General features: G+C 39.1%; 1 non-coding gene across 1 annotated transcript; it reads right to left on the bottom strand.

Moving 5' to 3' along the window:
• Positions 1-6,467: 6,467 nt before the first annotated feature.
• Positions 6,468-6,574, bottom strand: LOC121210696 (small nucleolar RNA R71). The gene has a single exon (XR_005905810.1). It is a non-coding gene; the product is annotated as a small nucleolar RNA R71 (small nucleolar RNA).
• Positions 6,575-6,993: the final 419 nt, after the last annotated feature.

Consider the following 6,993-nt stretch of genomic DNA (forward strand, 5'->3'; position numbering starts at 1 on the left):
ATTGGTATCAGAGCTATGGTTTAGTCGGTTCTAGAACTATTGTAGAGGATGTTAAAGCTCGCTTTGCATGCCATTATTCAAATGTTGATAGTGTGACATCTCCTAATTGTTTAAACTATTTTGAATATAGTGAATGTTTTCTAATCAAGCACAAGATGAGTCTGAGGGAGCCGAGAGCCATGCTCCAGCATCCGTATAGCGAGCTGTATCTAGTAGTAATAGAAGGCTGATGTCAAAAGGCCAAGAAAAGGCCTGAGCTGCCTTCTTTGATATGATGGATGAATGGTTTGGGAATTATCTAAGAAATTGCCCTAATATACCAAGACCTCCTTCGCCCCCTAACTAACCTGATGAGGATGTGCCACGAGGTATGGCACCAGTGAGAATCGGTAAAGCCCCTATAGATAAGCTTAAAAAGTATGGGGCTAAGGAATTCAGAGCTAAAGTTGATGATGACACTGAAAGAGCCGAGTTCTGGCTCAAAAATACTACACGGGTGCTAGATGATTTGTCATGCATACCCGAGGAATGTTTGAACTGTGCTGTGTCCCTTTTGAAGGACACTACATACAATTGGTGGAAGACCGTATCCTCGGTAGTGCCAAAAGAAAATATTACTTGGGATTTCTTCCAAGCATAGTTTAGGAAGAAATATATTAGCCAACGGTTTTTGGACTCGAAGCGAAAGGAGTTCCTAGACTTAAACAAGGGAACAAGACTGTAGCAGAATATGAGAAAAAGTTTGTACGACTAAGTCGGTATGCAAATGAATGGGTCCAAACTGAATCAGAAATGTGTAAACACTTCGAGGAATGTCTGAATGAGGATATCAAGTTGTTGATTGGGATCTTGGAAATACGGGAGTTTACTGTATTGGCAGATCGAGCCAAGAAGGCCGAGGAACTTAATAATGAAAGAAAACAAGCTAAGAGAGAGGCTCGAGTTGCGAGCAAGAGGTCTAGCGGTAAAACGCTCTCGTTCTCCATGAAGAAAGCCAGGAGCCTGCATGAACGCTCCATTTCGTCAGTGATATATTCGGGTAAATCGAGAAGCTCTAAACGACAAGGTCAAAAGTCTTCCTCCCTGATGGTAACTAGTGTGGGGAGTGTAGATGATAAAAAATCGAAGTGTTAGATCTGTAACAAATTTCACTTCAGAGAGTGCCGAATGAAGAGCAGCACGTGGTTCAGATGTGGTTCTCTTGATTGCTTTCTCAGAGACTGCCCAGAATGAGCTGAAAAAGAAGTGGAAATAGCTCCAAAGTCGAGTGCTCCCATTCTACGAGATAGACCTCCGAGATACCTTGGGAGTGCTAGTGGCAGTCAAGTCTTGACTAAGTCGCTGCAAAATCAGAAGTTCAAGCCCCGACAAGAACGTATGCGATACATGCTCGAGAGGAAGCCGGTGCTCCTGATGTTATTACAGGTACTTTCTCTCTTTTTAATATATGTGTTGTTGCTTTAATTGACCTGGGGTCGACATATTCATATATCTGCATGAGATTGGCGTTTAGTATGAACATACCTGTTGAACATATGGAAGATATTATTAGAGTGTCGAACCCACTAGGCAGATCAGTTCTAGTTGATAAAGTCTGTAAAAATTGTCCTTTGACGATTCAAGGTCGTTGTTTCCCGGCTAACCTTATGTTGTTACCATTTGATGAATTTGATGTAATACTTGGTATGGATTGGTTAGCCCTTCATGATGTAACAGTGAATTGTTCTAGTAAGTATATTAAGTTAAAATGCCTGGATGGTAAGATTCTATGGGTTGAATCAAGAGAATTGGGTTTGTCGCTGGTTGTAATCACGGCAATAGTTGCCTAGAGATATATGAGGAAAGGATATGAAACCATCCTTGCATTTGTATTGAACACTAAGGAAACAGAGCTGAAAGTCGAGACCGTGCTGATAATATGTGAGTACCCAGATGTGTTTCCGGAGGAATTACCCGGATTACCTCCTGAAAGAGAAATAGAGTTTGGTATTGAATTGGTGCTAGGGACGACTCCCATTTCTATTGCCTCATACAGAATGGAACCTACCGAGCTGAAGGAGTTAAAAGCATAGTTGCAAAAGCTGTCAGATAAAGGATTCGCTAGGCCAAGTTTTTCACCTTGTGGTGCCCCCGTGTTGTTTGTAAAAAAGAAAGATGGTTCGATGAGGTTATGTATCGATTATCGGTAACTGAACAAGGTGACTATCAAGAATAAGTATCCTTTGCCAAGGATCGATGATTTGTTTGACCAGTTGAGAGGAGCCACCGTATTCTCTAAGATAGACTTGAGATCTGGCTATTATCAGCTGCGAGTTAAAGAGTCAGATGTACCCAAGATAGCTTTTAGAATGAGGTATGGTCATTATGAATTTCTTGTCATGTTGTTTGGGCTAATGAATGCACCGACTGTGTTTATGGATCTAATGAATAGGATCTTTCGACCATATTTGGATAAGTTTGTCGTTGTGTTTATTGACGACATTTTGATCTACTCTAAAGATGAGACAGAGCATGCGAAGCCCCTGAGAATTGTGTTGTAGACCTTGCGAGAAAAGCAACTGTATGCTAAGTTTAGCAAGATTGAGTTTTGGCTCTAGGAAGTTGGATTTTTAGGTCATATAGTTTCAGGTGAAGGCATCCGAGTTGATCCAAGTAAGATTTTTGCAATTGTTGAATGGAAATCGCTTAAGAATATAACCTAGGTTAGAAATTTTTTGGGCTTAGCCGGTTACTATCGAAGGTTTGTAAAACGATTTTCCATGATAGCAACTCCGATGACGAAGCTGCTACAGAAAGACGTTAAGTTTGAATGGACAGAGAAGTGTCAGCAAAGTTTTGAGCAGTTAAAGACATTGCTGACCGAAGCTCCTGTTTTAGTGCTACCTGAACCAGGAAAAGAGCTTTTGGTCTACAGTGATGCATCCTTAAAAGGATTGGGTTGTGTACTTATGCAAGATGGCAAGGTGATAGCCTATGCTTCACGGCAATTGAAGCCTCAAGAGAAGAATTATCCAACCCATGACCTAGAGCTTGCCGCTATTATTTTTGCCTTGAAAATTTGGAGGCATTATTTGTATGGCGAGACTTGACGTATGTTCACGGGCCACAATAGTTTGAAATACTTGATGACTCAGAAAGAATTAAATTCGAGACAACGGAGATGGTTAGAATTAATTAAGGATTATGATCTGATTATCGACTATCACCTGGGAAAGGCGAATGTGGTTGCCAATGCATTGAGTAGAAAATCCCTGTACGCTTTGAGAGCCATGGATACTCGTTTGACATTACTTGATGATGATTCAGTTCTGGCCGAACTGGAGGCTAGGCCAACATTTCTGTAGGAAATTCATGATGCTCAGCTTAATGATGATGACTTGCAAGAAAAAAGAGCTCAATGTGAGTCTGGTGTTGAGTCAAATTTTTGAATTAGTCCTGATGGATGTTTAATGTTGAGAAATAGGGTTTGTGTACCGAAAGACAATGAACTTATTCAGAAGATTTTGCAAGAAGCACATAATAGTCGTCTGTCTGTACACCCGGGAAGTACCAAGATGTATAACGATTTAAAAAAGATGTACTGGTGGAACGACATGAAAAGAGATGTTTTTGAATTTGTATCGAAATGCTTGGTATGTGAGCAAGTTAAAGCTGAACATCAAGTGCCTTCAGGTTTGTTACAGCCTGTAATGGTCCCTGAATGGAAGTGGGGCAAAGTTACCATGGACTTCATGACGGGATTACCTTTAACTCCGAAAAAGAAAGATGCCGTATGAGTTATAGTGGACAAATTGACAAAGTCGGCTCATTTCATTCCAGCAAGGACAAATTCTTCCCTTGATAGATTGGCCGATTTGTACATTTCTGAGATAGTAAGATTGCATAGAGTACCACTGTCGATTATTTCGGACAAACCCGAGGTTCACTTCGAGATTCTGGAAGAAGTTACAAGAAGCCTTAGGTACAAAGTTGAGCTTTAGCACAGCTTTTCACCCTCAGACTGATGGCCAGTCTGAGCGGATGATTCAGATTCTCAAGGACATGTTGTGTTGCATCCTCGAATTTCAGGGTAGCTGGGAAAAATACCTGCCATTGGTAGAATTTGCTTACAATAATAGTTTCCAAACAAGGTTGAACATGGCACCGTATGAGGCCTTGTATGGCAGGAAGTGCCGAACTCCATTGTACTGGACAGAACTCAAGGAAAACCAGATTCATGAAGTTGATCTGATTAAAGAAACTGAAGAAAAAGTTAAAGTGATACGGGATTATTTAAAAGCGGCATCAGATAGGCAAATGTCTTACGCTGATCTGAAAAGAAAGGAAATTGAGTTTCAAGTTGAAGATAGAGTATTCCTGAAAGTATCTCCATGGAAAAAGGTATTGAGATTTGATAAACGCAAAATTATACATATTTTTACCCCAAATACCTAGCATATTTATGGATGTTTATTACTAGATTTATGGATTTTGGTGCTCTTAATCCGATTATTTCATATTTTGTACTCAGGAGAGCACCAAGAGTCAAAACGAGCCAAAAACGAGCCAAAAAAGGACAAAATGGACCAAATCGAGAAGATGAAACGGCCTAAGCCTTGCCACACGGGCAGCTCACATGCCCTTGTCTTTCGAGGGTGTCGACCAAGGCTTTCACGATTCACACGACCGTGGCACACGGGCGTGTCCCTTTTTCAAAGAATTGTATTTTACATGGAAAAGGATACTTAGGGAGGAAGAAAGCCAATCTAAAGCCTATTTAAACACCCTAAGTATGACTTAGAGAGGGGTCGCTCTCTCCAGAACTTTTCTGGAGTACAGAACCGCATGCTGGGAATTACTTGAAGAAAGCCAGACGATCCATCCCAAAAGCCGGAGCTACTCCAAGACTAAACATCTCTCTCAGATTTCCTTCAGGGGTTTTAGAGTTTTCTTTATGTTTTGTTATTTTCATACTTTTGAGATGTACTCTTATTTTATTATGAACCAAACCCCTTAGATACCTAAGGGGGTTGAAACCTATGATGGATCTTGTTATTATTATCTGAACTGTATGATAAATACTTGATTTGTTCTTAATTATGTGTTTTAATGCTTGAGTTAATATTCCGGGTATTAATTCATGATTTGATGTGCTTATGTAGAGGACCAAAAGTCCCTGTCTAAGAGTAGATTTGGCATAATTAAGCGAAGTTGATCGAACGCTTAAAAATAGGGTTACGAGATTTTGTTGGATTAGGGTGAAACCTAATATGGAAGTCCATAGATCGATTTATTGCTTCCCTAGGGGTTTTAATTAAGAAAGAATTTGATTAATTCAACTGAGGGTTAGGTGTTATTAGTCTCGAAAGAGATAATAATATAGGTTAGGGAGTCTCACAGATCAAGTCAAGTAAATAAATCGTCTGGTTCAGAGTCAGATAACAAGTGAAATCTAGGTGGATTCCTCATTGGGTGTCGTCTTTATCAATTATTGTTCTTCAAGTCTGTTTCCAAATTTTCTCTTTGCTTTAGTTTAATCAGTTAATTAGTTTAGTTAATTAGTTTAATAAACAACCCCTCTTTATTTCTAGGTTAAATAATAAAAAGATAGTTATTACTAGTACTTTTGTTTCCCTTGGGTATGATATCCCAGTCTTGCCATTACTATACTATTGTTCGATAGGTGCGCTTGCCTTTTCGTCATGATAATAGTTAGTCTAGGTTTGATCTTCATTATAAATATTTATTACTTGTTACGAATCACGCGATCAAGTTTTTGGCGTTGTTGCCGGGAAACTAAAATATTAGGAATGCTAAATTTTTATTACTTTAGCCATTTATTTTTCTTGCAATTTAATTTTATTATTATTATTTATTAATTTATTTTTTTCTTTCTCTTGGAAGGTTTTTATAGTTAATGACTAGAAGAAACCCGTCGAGACTATTACTTTTTGACAAAGAAATTGATCGTACAGTTTGCAGAAATCAAAGAGAAATAAGGCGCTGCTTAAGATACATGGAGAATGAGCAAGAAGACGATACTAAACCCCCATTCGAAGAGATGGCTGAAAACCAAGGCAATCAGCTACCTCCTGCAATTGTGGTTAATCAAAATCCTGCTCCACGTACTATGTATGATTATGCTAAACCTTCTCTAACAGGAACTGAATCTAGCATAGTTAGACCGGCTGTAGCTGCAAATACTTTTGAACTGAAACCTAACACAATTCAAATGATACAACAGTTTGTTCAGTTTGATGGTTTGCAGGATGAAGATCCCAACGCTCACTTAGCAAACTTCCTGGAATTTTGCGATACATTTAAAATCAATGGCATTTCTGATGATGCCATTCGTCTTCTGTTATTTCCTTTTTCATTAAGTAACAAAGCTAAACAGTGGTTGAACTCGTTACCATGAGGGTCAATTACTACTTGGGAACAAATGACCAAAATTTTTTTCTAAAATACTTTCCCTGGCCAAAACAGCTAAATTACGCAATGATATCTCTTCTTTTGTGCAGATGGATTTATAAACACTTTACGATGCATGGGAGAGATACAAGGACTTACTGAGAAGGTGCCCTCACCATGGGTTACCGCTTTGGCTGCAAGTACAAACATTCCAATGGTCTGGATCCCTCGACTCGGCAAATGGTTGACGCGACTACTGGCGGAACCATCAACAACAAAACACCTGAAGAGGCTTATGAATTCATTGAAGAAATGTCACTGAATAACTATCAGCGACAAGTCATGAGGATTAAGCCAACAAAAATAGCTGGCGTTTATAACGTTCACTTAGTTACTATGTTGTCAAATCAGGTAGAACTTCTCAATAAAAAGATTGATGGTTTTCTTAGTTTTACGCAGGTACATCCAGTAATGAGGTGTGACTCAAGCGGAGGAGGTGTGTATACAGAATATCCCACAACTGAAGAGGAACAAGTCAACTATATGGGTAACAATAACTTTAGTTCTCAAATAACCCATACAGTAATACTTATAATGCAAGTT

This window comes from Gossypium hirsutum, chromosome A11, assembly GCF_007990345.1.
Source record: "Gossypium hirsutum isolate 1008001.06 chromosome A11, Gossypium_hirsutum_v2.1, whole genome shotgun sequence".
Taxonomy (NCBI): domain Eukaryota; kingdom Viridiplantae; phylum Streptophyta; class Magnoliopsida; order Malvales; family Malvaceae; genus Gossypium; species Gossypium hirsutum.